This window comes from Patagioenas fasciata, chromosome 16 (genome assembly GCF_037038585.1).
Source record: "Patagioenas fasciata isolate bPatFas1 chromosome 16, bPatFas1.hap1, whole genome shotgun sequence".
NCBI lineage: Eukaryota > Metazoa > Chordata > Aves > Columbiformes > Columbidae > Patagioenas > Patagioenas fasciata.
The window spans coordinates 1,233,410-1,254,894 of NC_092535.1; the positions used below are offsets into that span (position 1 = coordinate 1,233,410).

General features: G+C 52.5%; 1 protein-coding gene across 5 annotated transcripts in view; it reads right to left on the reverse strand.

The window, feature by feature from the left end:
- Positions 1–21,485, reverse strand: part of RALY (RALY heterogeneous nuclear ribonucleoprotein) — an 83,953-nt gene that overhangs the window by 31,045 nt on the left and 31,423 nt on the right. For 4 of the 5 annotated variants that reach the window (XM_071815550.1, XM_065849859.2, XM_065849858.2 and 1 more), the window contains exon 2: positions 20,325–20,414. The exons of the other annotated variant lie outside the window; for it this stretch is intronic. The gene's annotated coding sequence lies outside the window, so the exon portion shown is untranslated. The remainder of the gene's footprint in view (positions 1–20,324; positions 20,415–21,485) is intronic. 5 annotated transcript variants of the gene reach the window in all.

Consider the following 21,485-nt stretch of genomic DNA (forward strand, 5'->3'; position numbering starts at 1 on the left):
AAGGTCACAAACACTGTCCCAGACCATCCCAAGATCCCAGCAACCACCTTGGACAAAACTCTTCCAAGGCCAAATCAGCCTAAAGCTTTGAATTACACCCAAGGACAGTGGCTCACTCAGGAGATTGGAGAGATGCTCAGGTGAATGGAATGAATAAAGCACTGACTTGAGGTTCACGAGGTGTAGAGTTGATTTCTGCCCCCCTGGGGGCCCCGGCAAGTCCCTTTGTAGCTTTGTGCCTCAGTTTCCCCATCTGTACAATGGGCGGACAACACTGTCCTCCTGTGGGGTAACGCCTGCAGACAGGCTAACGAGGGGCTGAGGAAGGGGTGGGATTGTCACGGGGATTTTGGCATGGAGACTGTTACCAGCCAGCCCCGGGCTGTCCCCAGGAGTGGTCACGGGGGCCACAGGCACAAACTGCGGGTAGAGCACACCAGGCTGCTGCTAATTGCAGCCATGAAGATGATGGAGGGAGCGCAGCATCTCCCGTGTGAGGAAAGGCTGAGGGAGCTAGGGCTCTGGAGCTGGAGAAGAGGAGACTGAGGGGGGACCTCATTCCTGGGATCAATATGGAAAGGGGCAGTGTTAGGAGGACGGAGCCAGGCTCTTCTGGGTGACAACCAGTGACAGGACAAGGGGCAATGGGTGCAAACTGGAACACAGGAGGTTCCACTGAAATTTGAGAAGAAACTTGTTGGGGGTGAGGGTGTCAGAGCCTGGCCCAGGCTGCCCAGGGAGGTTGTGGAGTCTCCTTCTCTGCAGACATTCAAACCCGCCTGGACACCTTCCTGTGGAACCTCAGCTGGGTGTTCCTGCTCCATGGGGGGATTGCACTGGATGAGCTTTCCAGGGCCCTTCAACCCCTGACATTCTGGGATTGTGTGATTCTGTAATTACAATCCTGCACACACCCAACAGCTACATAAATGAAACAAGCAGCAATAATAATAACAAAATAATATTTAATCATCCCTTCCCCAAGCAGCACTCATTTCTTTCTCCACGGCGCTGCTTTACCTCCTACAACCCGATCCATTAGTGCCGAAACCATAGCAACAGCCCGGATTGTACCACTACGCACCAGGATGCACAGCCGCTGGTATCTGCACCAGCACCAGCACCAGCACCCTGCCTTCATCTCACAAAGACAAAAGATGTTCAGATTCCACCCTACAGCTCGCAGCACATCCCACAGATACACGGACCGTGGGTGCCGCATGGCACGGGCTCCCCGGGCCCTGGGACCTGCTCGCTGGGGCCATCATTCTGATGCCACATCCCACAGGAAAAAGTAAAGCAGCAAAAAGCAAAGTATTTCCAGTACAAACTGGGGCTGGAAGAGACCCTCTCTCACCACACAACCGGAGCAGGCGTGAATCTGCTCAGCACTGAGAAGGACGCAGATGGATGCGTCCAGCACTGCTCTTTTTTGTTTTTTAACTGAAAGTACCACTCTTCAGTTTATCGGCGGTTATTGCTTATGGTACTTTTGGGAGCCAGAATAAGGGATGCGAAAGCAACACGATCCACAAAACGAGGACAGGCCTGTGTCGGAGGGCTGAGCGGTCCCCGGCGCAGCCCCGCGCTCCTCGGGCCGCCCCGCTCCTCCTGTCCTGCACAAACAATAACTCCACCGCCTTCTGCTGGGAGCAATTCAGCCGCTCAACCCAGCAGCAGAAACAGGAACATGCGACAAAGGGACGAACTTCTCCATGAGACGAAGGGAACCAAGTGACCGGAGATGGCAGAACAAAGGGACAGCATTATTTCGGGGTTATTTTTCTACTTGCTTCTTTTTCTTTCAAAATACAAAATTTCATTAACATTTGAAAGCACTGAATATTTTCTGTTTGCTTCCTGGAGGTCAGGAAGTGGGAAGGAAGAGTTTGTGAACATTTCACAACTGTCCTCTTTTATTCTTGGAAAAACGTCAGATGTTCAAAACATGTCTGAGGGCTTTGTGCACAACCTGCACGTAGATAATTATGCTGCTTTGCAGCGGGATGAGCGTATAGGAGAAATGCCTCCATTCAGAGAAAATATACGTGGGTTGGGGTTTCTAAAGGATGAGTGGGATCAGGAGAAGGGGTTTTTGAAGGGGACGGAGCTGATTATCTGGGGACAGCTTGGCTGGCAGTGACAGCGGGGCTGGCAGAGCCCAGATTGGTATCCGCTGCGGATCCAGCCAACACCGGCCCGAATCTGACCCGATGCCCATCTGCACTGCGCTATCTTCCACGGCTCCTCTGCTGAATCAGTCACACTCCCACCAAGCCAAAAATGGATTAATTTGTCTGCGTAAAGACATCCCAGACAAGAAATCAAACCAAAATCAAGTCTCGCTGCTCCAAGGGAGAGCAAATGACTGCCCCAAAGACACTGCCCAGGGCAACCCTGTCTCCATGCCCACGGCCAGAAGAAATATCCTTCTGTCACCGGGATGGCAAGGGAGCACCTCTGCCCTTCACCAGCACCTTCCCCACGCTTCGGCGCGCGTTTCGGGGATTCAGTGACCACGTTTAAACCTCAATACAGCAGAGCTGGGACAACCAGAGACTGTGGGGATCCGTGTTCAGGTCCTCATTCAAAGCCTAGGCAGATATTTAACCTTCCATGGGCATCGACTCCTACCTAAAACTGAGCTAACGCAGCTGCGTCCCACATGTCCACGGCTAATTCATCAATCATTTGTGACCGCACATCACTGGCGCCCCTTCGACGGGAGATCAGACCCTGCCCTGAAAAGGTCAACAACTGAACAGCAAACCTGCATTTGGGGCTGCTCAGTTATGTTGTGTTGTGTGGTGTGTGTTGTGTTATGTGTTGTGTTGTGTTGTGTTATGTGTTGTGTTATGTGTTGTGTTATGTGTTACGTTATGTTATTTTCTTCACTCCGGACACAGCTCCGCGCAGACTCGTACTCTATAACGCATTTGCATCACTGTCCCTTTTAACCTGGTTTAAAATCCGGAGTTGGGCAAGAGAAGGACAGAAAACGCCTCCTACCTTCAGAAAACAGAAACGCTCCATTTGCACGGAGCAGGAACGTTTTTCACCTCCAGATCCGCTTTTGAGTCATTCTGTGCACGGGGCTGCTGGGGGGGCTGTGTCGCCTTAGCAATCCCCCGCCTGCAAACGGCTCACAAACATTAACCAGGAGCAAAGACAGGAAAGAAGGAGAGGCGCTGATTAGACCAAGACACTAAAAACAACCCTTTCGCAAGTGGCCAAGGCCATTAGCTGTGACTCAGAGGCAAGACTAAGCTTTAGGATTATCCCACTTAAAGCTTCGGAAAAAAATTCAATTAAATTACAGTCTACCTTGATTGCCACCTTTGTCAGGACAAAGCGGCTGTGCCAAGGAAGGCCCCTCTGGGCCAACAAATTGAAGCAAACTGGTATGGGCTGGGGGAGGAGGAGAGTGGGAAGGAAAAGGGGATCGGAGGCAGGAGATGCACAACCTAGAGCAGATGCTGGAGCAGCTGGAATATACCAGTCGCTGGAGACAATTTAAATAAAGGAATTATGAGAAAAACAAATGTAGTCTAAAGGCACAAAACCCAGAAAGTCGTTCCCTTTGAAACCACGTGTGATCCAGGGTTAGCAGTGAGTGGGCACCACAACCTGAGCCGCAATTTGCAGGGAGACGACAGCTCATTTGAGCAGCTCCAGGAAGGAGAAAGCTGGGAGCTGGTGGCTCTAACTGCCCTCAGATGGCACTTGCACGAGGAGTTGGCCACCAGTACCAAAGCTGGGTGACGGCTCAGGGCGCTGCTGGCATGGGAGCTCAGCACAGGACACACAGGGACCTGCTGCAGAGGGGCCAGAGGAGCCCCAGGAATGACCCGAGGCTGGAACAGCTCTGCTGGGGACAGGTGAGAGAGCTGGGGGGTTCAGCTGGAGGAGAGAAGCTCTGCGAAGACACTATTGTGCCTTTCAGTGCTTAAAAGGGGCTGATAGGAAGGAAAGATAGGGACAGACTTTTTAGAAGGACCTGTTGTGACAGGACAAGAGATCATGGTTTTAAACTAAAGGAGGGAGATTCAGGCTGGACATGAGGAAGGAATTGTTGGCCCTGAGGGTGGTGAGAGCCTGGCCCAGGTTCCCAGAGAGGTGGTGGCTGAACCATCCCTGGAGACATCCCAGGCCAGGCTGGACGGGGCTCTGAGCACCCTGAGCTGGTGAAGATGTCCCTGCTCATGGCAGGGGGGGCACTGGGAAGGTCCCTCCAACCCAAACCATCCTGTGACTCTGATTCACACACAAACCCAAACGAGTGACCCACCTGCAAACATCCCACTGAGATTCACTGCTCGGGGGGTCCCACCACCCAGCCTTGCTCTCTCCTGGGAGCTCCGCACCATCCACTCCTAACCCAGCACCTGCTTCTCTCCAGTCCAGGCTGCGCAGCCAGGAAAGCTCATTTTGGGAACGCTCCTCTGCCTTCTGCTGGCAGGCTGGCAGTGCAGGTTCAGCATGGAGCCCCCACCTCTCAGACCTCCCGTCCTTCACCCTGCACCTGTTCTCCCGGCTTGGCTGGTTTGTCTCCACGGTTGACGCAAAAGCAACGTGGGTGGAGGAGCAGCACGTGCCAGCCAGGCTGCTCGTCTTTGGGTCCCCTGGCTACAAACCTCTACCTGCTTGGACGGGGGAGCAGCAGCGTGTGACCCACCGGGCCAGGTCCATCGTGCCCCTGTGTCCCACCTCAAATCCCACGTGTCCGTGTGGAGACCACCTCTAAATGTCTCCATGCCAGGCAGATGGAAATACTGAAGCCTAAAGCGCAGCCATGGAAAGCATGTTGGCATCTGACCGTGGGCTGTTTGTTCATTATGCAAAGACATGGAATTCTCTAAAGTACTTCAAAAAAGAACAAACCAAAAGAGACAAAACCAACAGGTTACTCAAGCACTCGAGATAAAGTTCTTGCTGGTCATTAATTGCTGTCTGCTAAACGGACGGGCAGCCTCTATTAAACAACAACTGCGGCAGAAAACTCCAGTGACAGCTGAGCTTGAGAGCTAAAACACATCTTACAGACTCTCTCCAGCCAACGCAAGAGAAACACAAGGGTTTTTCAGCAATTTGTGATGCCTGTTTAATAGCAGGGTGAAGAACGTCAAGAAATTGGCTGGGCAAGCTCTAACTACACTGAACAGATCACCTTAGGTTAGCAAAGCTATAGTCAATACCCAAGCCTTCAGATTCAGACTTTCAATCAAGTGCCTAATTAAGGGAGCCGAGGAAAGTAGGGCTGTGAAATTTAATGAGACACTCAGCACAGGGCTAAGCGCCTGAGATATCGAAGCTTTCAAAAATCACAAGAAAGTGGTAAAAAAAAAAAGAAAGTAGAGTGAAGGTTATGCAAATCTCACCCCTCTCTGGGTCCACGTAAGGTCTGCCGAACAGAAACGAGGATGCACCACCCCTGGAACGGCTCTGAGATGCTGACAGGAGTGTTCATTAAGGAGCCTGATCCCCAGGAGCTGCAGTCCCAGAGCTGCTTTGATTTCAGGAGGATACCCCAGGTCTCCATCTGCCGCCTCCTGCAGCCCCCTTGCCCTGGGAAGCTCCGCCAGCTCCGCTGCGGTGAATCAGAAGCCGAGAAGAGACCAACAGCTCTTGTGGCCATTTTGGGAAAGTTTCAGAAAACTTTGGGTCACCTCACCTGTCCTTCCCCCCCTGCATCTTCTGATGGGAGGATGAGAATGCAAAATGCCCAAGTAGAACTGGAGATGCCCTCGGTCCTCAGTGACAGCGGCCTTGGGAGAGTCACCGCACACGGAGTCTGGTGGCTTCAGCCTGGTAGATCCTCGGTGCAGGTTTGGGAAACCACGTCCACAACGGCGCTGCGCGTCTGAAGCCACCTTCACGAGCACAGCACGTCCCCAGAGCAACCAAGGCAAGGAAATCACGCCATGAAAGCACCAGGAGCAAGGCTGGGGAAAACGAACTTCAGATCGATACCCAGAGCTGTGTGCACCTGCATTGAGCCTGACCCTGAGCCGGCCCTTCCCAGAGGGGCTGAAGCGACGTGGCTGAGGAGTTCGGTGGGGCACCAGATCAGAAAGGAGATGTTGGATCTGTCCTGGCTTTGCTACACAAAAAAAGATCTTCCATCAACCAGCAACTCACATTGATTCAGTTGAAGATCTCAGCTCAAAATGATATTGCCAAAACTGAGCTAGGTGTTGACCCGCAGTATTCTCCAGGGGCTTATTTACAAAGGCAACAGTAAATTATCTAAAACTGAAATTAATTCTGCATTCCCAAAGAGAGGAACACAGACTGGTTCTTCACAGTCAGCTCTAGCAGAGCAGAGTCTGTGCTGAGCTGTTAATCCAGACTCAGACTCGTCCCTGCAAAGAACCGCTCTGCGCGGTGCCTCGCACTCCTCATCCGACAGGGGCGATAAATAACACCTCCGATGGGACAGCGCAGGCAGGTGGGCTCGGATGCCGATCTCAGCAAGGGAGACAGCAATGTGGACCCCAGCAGCGCTTGTTCTGGCTCTACACAGAATCACAGAACAGTTTGTGTTGCAGGGACCTTCCCAGCTCCCCCAGTGCCCCCCCTGCCATGACAGGGACATCTTCACCAGCTCAGGGTGCTCAGAGCCCCGTCCAGCCTGGCCTGGGATGTCTCCAGGGATGGTTCAGCCACCACCTCTCTGGGAACCTGGGCCAGGCTCTCACCACCCTCAGGGCAACAATTCCTTCCTCATGTCCGGCCTGAATCTCCCTCCTTTAGTTTAAAACCATCACCCCTTGATCCCATCCTTCTTATAGGCTCCTTTTAAGTACTACAGATGAACAAGAGATTCCCTTTGCTCGCTGGCGGACTGAAAAGCAGCCGGGCTTTGAATGACCACCTGGCAAAGCCGCAGCCAGATCTCTTCCAGCATCCTTTGTCCCTGTGACGTGAGATGGTGGCAGCAAGAGGACGGGTTTGGTGCTTGCAGGGCACGAAGTGCCCGTCCGGGCAAAGACCACGGCAGGAGGCTCAACCCGGAGGTGCAGCGGAGCTACCAGCAAGGTTGGTTTAGAGATGCGGACCCTGCTCAGAGCTGTGCTGCATCTTCTGGCCGGCCCTTGGGATCCTCGGTGCCAGGAATTCAGGGGATTCCTGCTCTACAAGCAGGGAGGGGTCCCAGCGGCCAGGGGCTGCGTGGCGGATGGGGAGACCCCGGCCATGGGACGGGCAGGCGCCCGCGCTCAGGGCTGGGGGCTCGGCAGGAGTTTTGCACCTCTGATCTGAAAACTTAAAACGCCCCCTTCAACATCCACATCTTACACACGAAAATGAAATGGAGAAAGTGCAGAATACAGCCTCGAAGATGATTCAAGGGCTGAAGAAAATGCTTGACAAAGGGAAAAATTAAAGCCTTTGTTCTGTTTAGCTTCTCAAAAAGGGGATGGGAAGGTGATGTGATTACTCAGTGTAAGAACTTTCATCCGCAGACAATGGTGGGTACGAAAGGGCTCTTAAATCAAAAGGGTAAAGACAGAACAGGAATAAATGGCTGCGAGCCGAGGCCCAAGCAATTCAAATGAGATAAAGGGCACACATTTTAACAGGAGATGATTAACCAGTGGCACAAGCGACAAGGCGGGCAGGGGAGTCTTTGCCTGTTGACAACTTAACTGCATTTCTTTCTGACAGAGATACTTCAACCACACACAGGTCCCCAGGCTCAGTCCTGGCCACGCCTGGTTAGATCCGGAGTGAACACCAGGAGGCAGAACCCAGGGCGCAGCGATGGTGATGGGCTGATGCCAACACCACGGAGACCCCTCCGGGCTTCTCCTGAAGGAAATCCGCCCCCAGCACACCTTCCCATCACTGGGAGGCAGCACGTTAACACCGCACTGGTGGAGATGCCAGCCTGCTGTGGGATGCTACGCCAGGACCCCGGGTTCGGGCGCCCCAGCCCAGACACAGTCCAACCCCCCTGGCTCCGGGCTGCTCCGCCGCAGAGCAAAAGAAGCTGTAAGCGCTCGGCCGCCTGTGTAAAACTGCAGCACCACGTGAAATGTTTTATTTGCTTCCTTAAATCGCAGCTCTGCTTTTTTTACACTATTCTAAACATGAACGTCTAGCTCTCCGCTCCATTATTTCCAGCATTTCACACCCGCAGGATATATTCTGGCAATTTCTCCTGGTTCTGGTTTTTAAGTACAGTGAACAATCACACTCGACTGCGTTCATAAGCCAACGTTAATGAGGCTCGTCGACACACTTTACTGACAGCAGCTGCCGCGCACCATATAACTGCTCTGCGTGCCACAGAGACTCTGCGAACTCTCTCACTAAAATCCAAGTTCCCTCCTTTGCTGCGACCAGGAGTGGGCATGTGAGCGGCTCCTCGCTGCTTCTCCTTCCCCTCGTCCACACCAGCAGAGGATGCGCCCGTATCTCCGCGGCCGTATTAATGGAGTCACTGCTGCTCACCGCTCTGATAACATTTAGCGCTTCCTGACAGAGCAAATATTTGTGCGTTACGCCTCGATTGTCCCACTAACCGCAAAGAGCATCATCAGGAGATGGATCAATAGGTACCTGCACATCTGAGGTTGCTCAACAGCCAGAGCCCCAGTGAAGTCCAACGGGTCTTTTCCCACAGGGGTGACAAGGGGGGACATGGCTGGGGACACCTGAGTGAAGCCTCCTGCAGAGATGCTGAGGCTGGGGCTGGACGAAGGGACGCTGCTGGGATTCCCCCAAATCCAGCCCTGAGCAGAGAGGGCACAAGGAATGGCTAAAAACTCCTTTCTGGAAAAGCCCAGCTCAAAGTGAGAAGCTTAAAAACCAAAAAGATCGTTCTGTAGACACGATCCATGAATTCTCCTGAGCGAGACTGCTCTGGGCTGTGAACATGGGGAACTGGCAGGTTCTGGAGAGGTCTGCACTGAAGCCAGTTGTTCCCACCTGGGTGAAAAGCCGGAGGTTGCTGCTGGCAATAACGGGATCTGTCCTTTTCCCTGTGTCCGGACCGCTCCTGCTGCTCCCTGCCCCAGGAGGGGAGCTGCTGGATCTGGGCTCCACGGGCTGCCCCGCATCAGGATCCTGCCTGTACCACAACAGCATGAACATCCATGTTTAGACCCGGAGAGGACTCCAGCTCGGACACCCAAGAGATGACACAATTACTGCTAATGAGGAGGTGGATAAGTAGGAACCGGTTGAGGAGAATGGCACGGACTGGCACTGAGGATGGGGAGGTGGGGTCAACCGTCTCATCAGGAAAACAAGGCAAATGCTTTCAGCATCTTAAGGAGGGCATTTGACAAGCTGTGATTTGTGAAAGTGCTGTACCCGCTTGTGTTTCATCCGAGGAAAGGCTGGGGATGGGGACGGCGTTCAAGGACCCGACTACACTCCCTGTGTGCCAATTTGTCGCTCTTATCTTCGGCAGCCCACGCCGTTCTGGTGGGGCTTGCAAGTGAAGTTTGCCCTTGAAAGACAAGCGTGCGCTGTGAGAAAAGATCCTTCCAAATGAGATGCACAAGCACTGGCTGGAAGGGAAGCGCCGGCCTCCGCGGAGCGAGGCACACGCAGCGCCCGGGTCGGACCCGGAGCCCTTGCCAATCTATCAGGAAATCAGCCCTGGCCTGACAGTGCCAGAGAGGAGCCGTCAGGACCTGGAGAGAGTTCTCCGTGAAATATGTGAAATGAAATCACAACGCTTGTAGAAAAATACATCCGCTATGTCCTCTTCCTGAGATTAAAACTCCAAGTTACAATTTACTGTTTCTCAGTAAACGTTACAGCTTTCATTCTTCTTATTAAAAACATGACGGCTTTGAAATAAAATACTTTCTATGACAATTTGCACCGAAGAAGCTATTTTTAACCTGAAAAACTTAAATTAAAACTTAGCCTTCTTATTTTTGTTCTGCAGAACCAAAACCCCAATGTTACCACTCACTACGGAGAGCTATGAAGTCTATGAATCGCAAAATCACAGAATCATTTTGATTGGAAAAGACCCTCAAGATCATCGAGTCCAACCATAACCCACTCCTGGCACTACCCCACATCCCTGAGAACCTCATGTCCGTCTGTCCAACCCTCCAGGGCTGGTGACTCCAGCACTGCCCTGGGCAGCCTGTTCCAATGCCCCATAGCCCTTTGGGGAAGAAATTGTTCCCCAGATCCAACCTCAGTCTCTCCTGGCACAACTTGAAGCCGTTTCCTCTGCTCCTGGCGCTTGTTCCTGGGGAGCAGAGCCCGACCCCCCTGGCTCCAAGCTCCTTTCAGGCAGTTCAGAGATCAGAAGGTCTCCCCTCAGCTCCTGCTCTCCACAGAAAGGACTTCCCATCAAATCCTGTGATTATTGATGCATTGTACTCCGCAGGACCTCCCCGCACACAGAGTGAAGAGCACTGATTATCTGTAATGCTGGCCAGCAAACTGCAAAGTGACAGACTGTTGGCTGTGCTGCTCCCATGATAAATAAATAATACAGCCACTTTGCCCTTTATAGCATTGATTAGATCTGGTTAAAACAAACAGGAAAAAAAAAACCATCACAGGAGGAACTCACAGTTGCTTGTGAACTAAATCTCAGCCTGGGGTACGAGGTATTACTATTAATTATATTGTTTCAAAGGCAGCTGCAGAGGGATGGTAAAGATTTAACGCTGCAGCTGCAGCTCGATACGACACACACCGCAGTCAATACCGAAGCCCTCTTTGACTTTGGGGGTGCAGGATCAGTGGTTGAACGCTCACACGCACCCCCGCGTTGGGGGCAGGGCAGGCAGGCGATGCTCTGCCCCAGCACCCGCACAGATGGCCTGAAGGATCACGAAGATGAAGCCCAAAGAGGCAAACTACTCTGCAAGCTTGTGAGCAAAAGGACTGCAGGAAAACGTCATCCTGGTGCACACCGTATGAGGAACCCCCTCCTCCCATCACCTGTTTCACCTCTCCGATGAGTGCCTGGTGGCCTCTCCCATCACTGGCCATAGCACAGCGCCGTATGGAGGGATGGAGCTTCGATTGCTCCAGACCCAGAGGCCAAGGGACACCACCCCGCAGAGCCCAGGAGAGCCACAGGGTTCAGGCAGGGTGGATCTGTCTTGCTCGCGCTGCAAGACCTACAGCAGCTGAAGAGCAGGACCTCAGCATCACCTGCACCTTCACCCGGACAGGAGATGGCTTGGTGACAAGGGGCAGATGGCAGAGACCTCACCTCCCACGGCATTTAGCAGACGACAGGTATCGTTTAAGAAGAGAACATCCGCACTGCAGGGAGAGGCAGCGCAGGCAGGAGACACAGGCAGGGCCCTGCTTGGTGTGCACGGCACATGGGGACGCTCTTAGGACAGAAATACAAGGAGGGGAGGTACGGTAGAGGGGCAAGCGGTCAGGAGACCCGTGCTTCTGTTCACAGACACCTTCTCCTCAGCTCTCCCTGCTCACCTCCCCACACAGAATCCCAGAATGTCAGGGGTTGAAGGGCCCTGGAAAGCTCATCCAGTGCAATCCCCCCTGGAGCAGGAACACCCAGCTGAGGTTCCACAGGAAGGTGTCCAGGCGGGTTTGAATGTCTGCAGAGAAGGAGACTCCACAACCTCCCTGGGCAGCCTGGGCCAGGCTCTGACACCCTCACCCCCAACAAGTTTCTTCTCCTTTTTCAGTGGAACCTCCTGTGTTCCAGTTTGCACCCATTGCCCCTTGTCCTGTCACTGGTTGTCACCCAGAAGAGCCTGGCTCCATCCTCCTGACACTGCCCCTTTCCATATTGATCCCCAGGAATGAGTCCCCCCTCAGTCTCCTCTTCTCCAGCTCCAGAGCCCCAGCTCCCTCAGCCTTTCCTCACACGGGAGATGCTCCACTCCCTTCAGCATCTCGGACTGAGCTCCTCGTTGGTTTGAAGTTTTATGCGATATAGATCTGTTTCCTTCCCAGCTCTGAACTTTGCTGACTCAGAAGAAAGTGATCTTTAACGATCCCCTAGATAGCTGTATTTTTCTTACCTATGTGCACACAAATCGCAACCTGCAACCAATTAAACACACCGTTTCTTATTTTTTCACAACAAACATCATTTGTAATTCCAAAATGTCAATAGAGAGTCCTTTTATATCCCATAGCATTTGCAACTCGGCTCAGTAATTTTGAAGTCAATAATTACAAAAAGGCAATTAGGGTATTAATTAAGAATTACCAAGTTATTTCATAAAACATTTTGTATATTTCTCCGGTTGCAAGCTCTGCCCTCACCGCTCGCGGCACACGGAACGCTGCCCCATCACTTCGCAGGGCAACGCGTCCCTCCCTCCCCAGCACCAAGCCAAGGGCTGGACCTGCTCAGGGATGATGGATCTCGGCGGATGAGCAGGGTTTACCCGAACTAAGCTGCGTCTGCTGATTGGAACAAGGTGGGGAAAAAAACAGCCTGTTCATTCTGGAGAGGTTTAGTGAGAAAAAGGAAGAAAATAGTTTTCTAAAAATGTGATCGTCAACAATAACCACAATAGTTTCATTTGATAAATTATACATTTTGTTTCCTGCCTGCTGTTCCGGGTTATTTTTAGAACTGAAAAATAGAAGCGGCCCAACCGAAAGCAGATTCTTGGTATTAAAAAGACGGTAGTCTGGCTCCCAACTCAGACGTCCATGCAGCCCCTCCACTGCATCCCCCGCAAGAGGGGCTGGATACAGGACCCCGAGCCAGGCTGGGTCCCCAGACTCTGGGGAGGCTCAGGACCCCAGACTGACCGTGGCCACGTCTGCCCATGGTCTTGTATCACACCAGGAGAAAGGGAGAAGATGAGTCTGGAAGAAGACAGAGGAAGAAGAAGCGAGCAGCTCCATCGGATGGGACTATAAGTTACTGAGCACCCCCCGTTGTGCAGGAACAGCCCATCGGGTCAGCCCCGTGCCCTCTCGGCTGTCTCGCCAGCTGACACTTCCAGAAATAGGACGTTATTATTGTTTTTTTCACGCTAATATCCAAATCCCCGGGAGGCATTACTGACGTGGCAGATTCTTTGCAAATTGAACCAGGAGGCCAGGAGGGCTGTGCGCATCCACATGCCCAGACAAAGGCGATGGACGCATTCTGCTTCCCCAAGCTGTCCCTTGGAGGGACATTTCTGATAGCAGAGTGCTAATGCAGCACAGCTTCAGACGGATTGGCCGCACACCACCTGCGGTATTAAGACTTCCATCAGCTGTCCTGTCACACAAAGAGCAGCATCTCTATAAAAACCTAATTCCTTGCAATTTTGCAAGTTTGATATTAATACCGAGGCTTAAGAAGAAAATTCAAGTCAGCTGAATACAGTCGGCTGTTCTTCGGTTTGGCGATGCTGCTACCTGAGAACGAGCTGCGCTCCAACAAGGTAGCTCTGGCACTGTGGTAGCAAGCACAGATGCTACAAAAGTGAAGGCAAAGAAGCCCAAAACATGCCCTAGGGACTGACACACTATCATAGACATTATAGAAATACTTGTGTAAGCGAAATGAGGTTAGGCGGAACATAGGGACTGAGGAGCAGGGAAAGGCAGGCACGGGTGAGAAGGTCCACTGACCAGACCAGAACTCTGTTTGCAGGGCAGTAAGAAGGAGCCTGTTTTTGTAACATGCAGCAATGTCATCGAATCTTAGAACGGTTTGTGTTGAAGGGACCTTCCCAGCCCCCCCAGTGCCCCCCCTGCCATGACAGGGACATCTTCACCAGCTCAGGGTGCTCAGAGCCCCGTCCAGCCTGGCCTGGGATGTCTCCAGGGATGGTTCAGCCACCACCTCTCTGGGAACCTGGGCCAGGCTCTCACCACCCTCGGGGCAACAATTTCTTCCTCATGTCCAGCCTGAATCTCCCTCCTTTAGTTTAAAACCATCACCCCTTGTCCTATCGCAACAGACCCTGCTCAAAAGTCTGTCCCCATCTTTCTTATTGGCCCCTTTTAAGTCTGGAAAGGCCGCAATACGGGACAAAGGGCAAACGGGACAGCGGTGATCGGCTGGCAGAGCCCTCCCTGGGGCTTTGTTTTCTCTTGCAATTGAATTAGATGCTGATAAGAGATGGTGAAGGATTTTTGTACCACATGTGGCTCTGCAATGGAGCTTCCGCTCTATGGATTACAGTTCAGCAAGGAGGCAGCTCTGGGGAAAAATGCTTATGAGGAAGAAATGCCATGACTGTAAAGAAAAGCTCAGGGAAACATTTTCTGGGGTCATTTCTCTTAGAAAAACAGCCTTATAAGGTCACAGAAAGACTCTTAACCGAGTGACAGGGACTCAGCAGGTGGCTCGGAGCAGGACAACTCCAATGTCCTATCGCACAAGACTCGCGGCTGAGCCCCACGCACAGCACCTCCACCAGCGCTTGCTTTGAGGCCAGCAGGGCTGGGCTTGCTTTCAATTACTTCTCCAAAGAACTAAAACAACGCTGTGTGGTTTTACTTCTGAGATCCACTACAACCCGGCACCCACGGTTTGGGCTTGTGCTGTAAATGAATCCAGGACGTTCTGAGGAGCCAGCCGTGCCTCCAACCTCCAGCTTTTGAACTCATCTCAACCGAATCAAACCCCACATCCCAGACACTGAGACAACACCAGACTCCCTCTGATTAAAACATTTACCATGGACTTATCAACAGCTGCTGCACTACGTACAACCCGTAATTCCTCTCCGAACCGTTGCACACAGCAACCCGAGGCACCACCCAGGCTTCCACCTTCAGCTCACAGCATCGAGGCCCTACAACAACCACTTTTTTCCCCAAATCTCCCCACGGGTGGGTGTCGCAGACTTTCTGACCCAGGACAGGCAATTCCTGGTTCCTCCAGCCCTGGGGCCGGGCAGAGGCACCAAACGGCGGCGGCTTCCACCCCTCTTGGTGCACCCCTGTGCCTCGGTCCATCGAGCCCTGGACCCCCCGGACCCCCAGAGACACCGTGTACACTCTGCTTGTAGGCTTGGGAAAGAAACAGCTCGCTGAAAGCCTTGGTTGATCCTTATTAGAAACTTGCCATGCCCTTATATGCTTTCTCCTCAAACTACAAACGATACCACATCCTCGTACGATGCTGCAGGTTTCACGTGCTGCAAAGCGGCATCTGCGCGCCTTCCCGATTTCTGCACTTACAGCATCCCTTAATTGTCCATTTTTGTTTACAACTTACAACGGAAAAGCTCCAGTGCCACTTTCCACCCCCTGCAAATACAGATATTGTTGTTTCTGTACAGCTCCGTATTTGCAGAGGGCCTGTGGAGATGAGATGGCATTCCCGGGGAGGAGAGATGTATTGAATCAATCACCGCACAGAGGGCCCTGGGTATTTCACAGAACAACAGTTCACAACAGAAGATAAATCATCCACGTGTTCACGCATCCTCTCCTGTCAGTCACCGTTTTGATACAAACTTGGAAAGAATAAAGCAAAAGTTCCCTTTTTCTAGGTCAAACAGGCAAGCGCAGGTCTCTGCTCTCCGGTTTCTCAGCGTGACCAAGTGGCAATGACGAAGGGACCTGCCCCGTTTGCGTTGCTCCTGGTATTTAGAATCACAGAACGTCTGAAGTTGGAAGGGACCCCTGAGGATCATCAAGCCCAGCGCCCTGCTCCTTGCAGAACTACCTAAAAGGAAACCTATTTAAACACATCCACGTTTCTACCTCAAGTCTTGCTTAATGGACACAGCCATATGGTCTTCATCATCTTTAAAAGTTTCCTTTTACAGGTTGAGGAAAAAAAATAACATCTCCCAGCCCCAAGTGCTGTAAACTGCTTTATGGAGGGGGGGCTTCTCACATTAAACAAGGGTATTTCTGTGTGTGCAGATATAAAACCACGGAGGTAGCAGGAAGCTGCTCTACTCCATGGAATGATGGACAAGGAGATATTCCTAAGCTGGAAAAAAGGTCAGTACTTCAGACTTCTACAGATTTGCCTGAAAGCGTGGGGAAAACGACCGACCTTCGAAACACGGACACCACCGACATGCGCACAGGTCTCATCAGAGGCATTTCTGAGCGATGACAGCTCAGGAACTGTATGTGGATAATCAGAGTCTGGAGGCACAGCATGCCCACGTCCCATACCTGTTCTAAGCAGGTAACAGCTCTAGACCCTGCCTTGCTGCGTGTTCCTAAAACATGGTTCCCATTTCTGACCCTCTCCCACCTTTGGGCTCAGCTTGCAAATCACTCTGTTACACATGACAAAATAACCCGTGTACCTGCAGTAATTTACTTTCCAAACCCATTGTAGCAATGGCAGGAATTGGTCTGCAAGGAAATAGACCATTTATTTATGGATCATAAATAAGAACATTCCATTCTCCATAACCACGGGGCAAAGCTGCGGATTCCCTCTTGGTCCAAGCCTGCGGACACCCAGCTGCTGCTGCGCCGTGGTGGGCAAGGAACTGCCAAGAGTCGGGACCAGTGTCATTTATTCCCTCTCCCCTTCCACAACATCCTCACCATTCAAACGCAGACCGGGAAAAAGCTTCAGAACAGAAAGAGTTGAACTGTGAGCAGCCAAGTTGCCTCCAGGGCAGGCACAGCAGGCACTCGGGGAGAAACCACACCAGGCTACGGCCATCGAAGCTTCCAGATTTGGAAGAGGCTCGTTGGGAAAGGACGAATTCCTTATCACGGCGACTTAGATGAGAATTACAGAGTTGATTTTGAGACACTTGTTGGTGGGGGTGGAAACCAAGCACAAGCAAGGCAGGAACCCAAGAAAGGAATTACAAGGCAGTAAGGTCACTAATGGGGGAAAAATTCGGCTGAGCAATTTTGAGGGGGAGGGAAGAGCAGGAAATGATGCTGGGAAGCACAGGGTGAAATCAAAGCAGAGAAATCAATAAAGGGAAAGGACAGAGCAGGGTGATTGGGATGCAGGAAAAGATAAATTAAAGGCTTGCCCAGGGGTTATGATGGCTAGTGAGCAATAAATTCAATAAAAGAGGGCAACAGGGACAAGCAAGGTAGTGTGAAAAAAATAATTAAAAGCAAGGGAGGCATAACCGAGGCATAAAATATGGGTGCTGGTGGAAAGATTAGAGGATCCAGGGAATGAAGAGGCTTGCAGAAGCAAAAGAGCCAAGGCAGAGGCTGTAAAGGCTGTGCCCATGTGTGGGGGCAGATAAAGGAGGCAGATGCATTTTCAAGAGTACGAGAGGCAGGAAACCACGGGAGAAGGAAGGAAGCGCCTCGCAGAAGGAGGTGGCGCTGCTGGTGCTGAGGCACCGGTACCCCAGGCTTCTCGCCTTGGATTTTGCAGCCGAGTGTGATGGGGTCCTGACCCCATCTGCTTACAAACGGCCTCCTTCCCCTACCCCGCAGCCCCCAAAGCGAAGGGCACAGGTGCTGCCTGCAGGGTGACTTTAGCTGGCTGTCTCAAACACGTCTGCGGAGACGCAAGGGAAGGGGCGAGCAGGTCTGACTCAGGCTGGCTGCCTCCAGGGCCCCTATGGCTCTCCAAAACAAAACCGCAGCCCTCCCTGCACCCATTTCTGCAGGGATCCCCCAGCTCCCGAGCAACACGCACCAACATCTGAGCCAGCGCAGCCGAGTTCAGCCCACGCTGTGGTGTGGATGTGCCCTGTTGATTTCCCCAGGTTCACCTGCTTTTTGCAGTCAAACCTCCATCCCCAGGAAGAAAAAAGACGGGATTTGAGAAGGAAAAACTAAACAAAACACAAAATACCCCCCAACAAACAAACACACACACACCCCCCAGCCCCACATGGCTCATCATGAACACAGGGTGCGCAGCATCACTCAGCACCCTTTGGATACTACAGCACACGGGGGAATCCAGCCTGGACTCTCCAGGCAGCACAAAGTCGCCCACATTAGTCTCTGTGTCACAACCCAGCCTGCAAAAGGTCAGTGCCTTATACAAGGAACACATATGACAACGAAACGCCACAGAATAAGCAACTTCTTAGCTCATTTCCTATAATCTGCAATTCAAGCCAAGCTGGAAGCAAATCTCAGGCCTGGATCTCTACTGATGAAGGACCGCAGCCATCTGTCTGTTCGCCTTCTCTGCACTTCTTGCTAACCCTTATTTCTCTCCTCAAAAAACCAATCCACGCTCGCATGTCGCATTTGATGCATCTGACAAGGTCAGAGCCATCACGTCCCATCCAGCACGTGCTGATACGGCCTCGCAAGGGGAAGCTGAGAAAAGATGTGCAGAGAGAGTTCTATTTTCAGATTTTCATTTTAAGGCATCTCCTTGACTTCTGCTTCCTGACTTAAAGTTGCAGAACTCGGCCAGAAAGCCGCGTCTGATCAGGAGAGGACACGGCGAGCGGGCAGCACTGGCTTACTCGGTTGTCTCCTGTCCCCCATGTCTGAGCACCTCATGGGGTAATGTTTCCATAGTCACAACCACAGTTCAAGCTGGGGGAGAAAGACTATTATTCCTGTTGAAGGCTGAGAATTGAGAAATTCAGGCCCAGCTCCTTCAACACTGCTGACTTTGATGGCTGAAGGCAGCCAACCGGCCAGGGAATGCGGGAAAATTATGGTGGAGAGCTTGAACCCTGAGCAGAGACTTAAACCTGGTTCCATCGAGCACTAAATCCTGTCCCCTGGCCTTTCTCTCCACCACAAACAACACTCCTTGAGTGGGCAGCAACTGGTGTGTGAGAGCAGAGGCAGAAAACACCTTGCAGGTGATGGGGAAAACAAGCCAAGGGGTGAGGACCAGGTGGCTGAGAACCAGGTGTGAAGAGCCCGCCCTCAGTCCTTCTGGCCAGCTGTATGTTTCTCTAGGCAGCTAATCAGAGATCAATCATTTCAGTTGGAGGAGACCCTCTAGATCATCAAGTCCAACCATAACCTAACCTACCTCCGGCACTAACCCATGTCCCTGAGAACCTCGTCTAAACGCCTTCTAAACCCCTCCAGGGCTGGTGACTCCAGCACTGCCCTGGGCAGCCTGTTCCAATGCCCCACAGCCCTTTGGGGAAGAAATTGTTCCCCACATCCAACCTCAACCTCCCCCGGCGCAACTTGAGGCCGTTTCCTCTGCTCCTGGCGCTTGTTCCTGGGGAGCAGAGCCCGACCCCCCTGGCTCCAAGAATTAACACTTCATAGCGAGACATGAGCCGTCCTACCACCCATTCGTGTCCTTGACAAGGTATCTAAGTCACAGAGCGTGGCTTGGTCCCACAGTCAGGCTTTTTTAGACTTGATCATGAACCCCGTGAAGGCACCGTCCATATCCCACCAGCACTACGGCCACCACCGCCTGAGCCGGAGCCTGCGCCACCCCCAGCTGCCCGGGGCGCCGGTGCGGCCGCCTCCTCCTGACCCGCGCCGTCTTTTCTAAAGCAGGAACCTCTTATACCGCGTCCTGCCAAGGCCACTGCCAGATCACAGCTTAAAGGGCCACCGAGTGCGGCCTAATCCTGGCAGGACAGGAACTGCTGGCGCTGGTAAATGACCCGAGCAAGCAATTACAGTCTGGATTTATCTGTGATTAGACACTGTGACAGCCCACTGGTGTTTTTGCTAAGAAGACAAACAAAGTTTCATCCACGGAGTTTTTGTTGAGCTACTTACGGACGCCCTGTGTGTCCCAACCCTACGAGGGCGGACCCAGTAACAGCGATTTCTGTGGCGGTCCCTGCATTGCTGGAATCATACACGTTTTCATCAGCCTTCCTAGTTCTCCAGAGTTACTCCGGGTGCTCTGCTCCCATTGTCTGAATGAGATCTTTTCACAGATGTTTCTGCAATCCCCAGTAAACAGGCAGTTTAACAGCTCCCTCTGGCATCAACCTGTACTCTGTGCACTCCCCATAACTGGAGGGAGAAGTGAACACTGAAAAAGCAAACAATCAACCAGCAACATCCAAGAGCTGAGAAGTCCTGTGAAAGTGAAGGACTCCCCGATGAGGAGCTGCTGCAGCTCAAGCCCTGCAGTCTGTGCACGCAGGATAAGGGAGCCTTCCTCTTAAGGGACCGCACGGCTGAATCAGAAAGGAAAACGCACCAAAACGTACTGTGTCCAAAACGATCGCAGTCTGCCCATCAGGGCGGAATTAACACAATCCCATTTCTATTGCCAACAGCACATGAGAGAACAGCAGATTCTCAGCACATCCAGCACCCTTTGACCCCTTCAACACTTCACACCAGGCCAGGAAGAGGCCACTTCCAGCAGAAAGAGAAAACCTGAACTCAGCCTGAACCCAGGTAACAACAGCTCCGCACCCCGGGCCGGGTGTCCTGGCCGCCCCAGTCCCACCTCGCACAGCAGAACAGCAGCAGCTGGGAAGCGCGGGGATCTCTCTCATCCACCCCACCTAAAGGTACCCCAGGGCACAGTTACTCACCGGGACTGGTTTGGGCTCTGGGGTCCGTCAGTCCTTCCCGTCACCGGTCTGGGAGCAGGCGGCTCAGCCCTGTACGGTCTCGGCTTCACCCTGCAAGAACCAGGACACCGAGGGGTTTATTTTGCCAGCGGTAAGCAGATAATCCCGTACTTTCTAACCCTGGGCAGGGAAGGGTGCGCTGCCGCGGGAAGACAAGCTGCTGGCTGCCCGGAGGATCAGACCCCGCGCTCCCAGGGCTAAGGCTCTGAGCTACTTAGCGAGGAGCTCAAAGCGGAGCACACAGAGCCGGTTGTGTTTGCAGGGCTCAGCACTCGGGATCGCTGCTGGGGACGCGGTTCAGAGCGGCTCAGGCACGAGAAATCCCACAGAAAACTGCTACATCACGTTAATACTCACGGAGAACAAGATAACTGGGGGATAGAGGTGGGTAGGAGCTTTTGGTCATGAGAGCTGGGATTTGTTCAGGGAAACAGAGTTTCTTCAAACTGAAACACCCCGCAGTAAAGCAGAAACTTTCATGCTGGTTTGTTTGCTTTCCTGTTTTAAAAAACATGTTTTCTAACTTAAGATTTTGCTCTGGGTCAGGCAAGTGGATTGAAATAAAATGTCCTGCTTTAAGTCATTTCCCTGGGTGCCCCGAGATGCCACAACACCTCCCGGACTTGAAATTAAGGCACCTTCCCTGCCACAGGCTGCGACCCCCGGCTGGACCGCCCACGGCGCACTGACGTGCCACCCTGAGACACCCACCAAGCACAAACACAAGCACTTGTGGGATTGCTACAGTATTTTTTTTTTTGCTGGGCAGCACACAAGTGCCGGCTGAGCAGGCTCTGGTGGGGCAGCGTCACAGAACGAAAACAGAGTCATTTGGGTTGGAAGAGACCCTCACAATCAGAGTCCAACTGTCAGCCCACCCCAGCACTGCCCCATGTCCCCAGAACCTCATGTCCGTCTGTCCAACCCTCCAGGGATGGTGACTCCAGCACTGCCCTGGGCAGCCTGTTCCAATGCCCTAATGACAATGTATAAGAGGCAATAAATCACTATGAGATCACTCCTCTGCTTTCTCCACCCTCCTCAAACCAGTGATGATTGCCACCTCCTGCCTTCCAAGCGCTGCTTCTCGAGTAACCACGGTTTTTATTGAAAGAGCAGGAC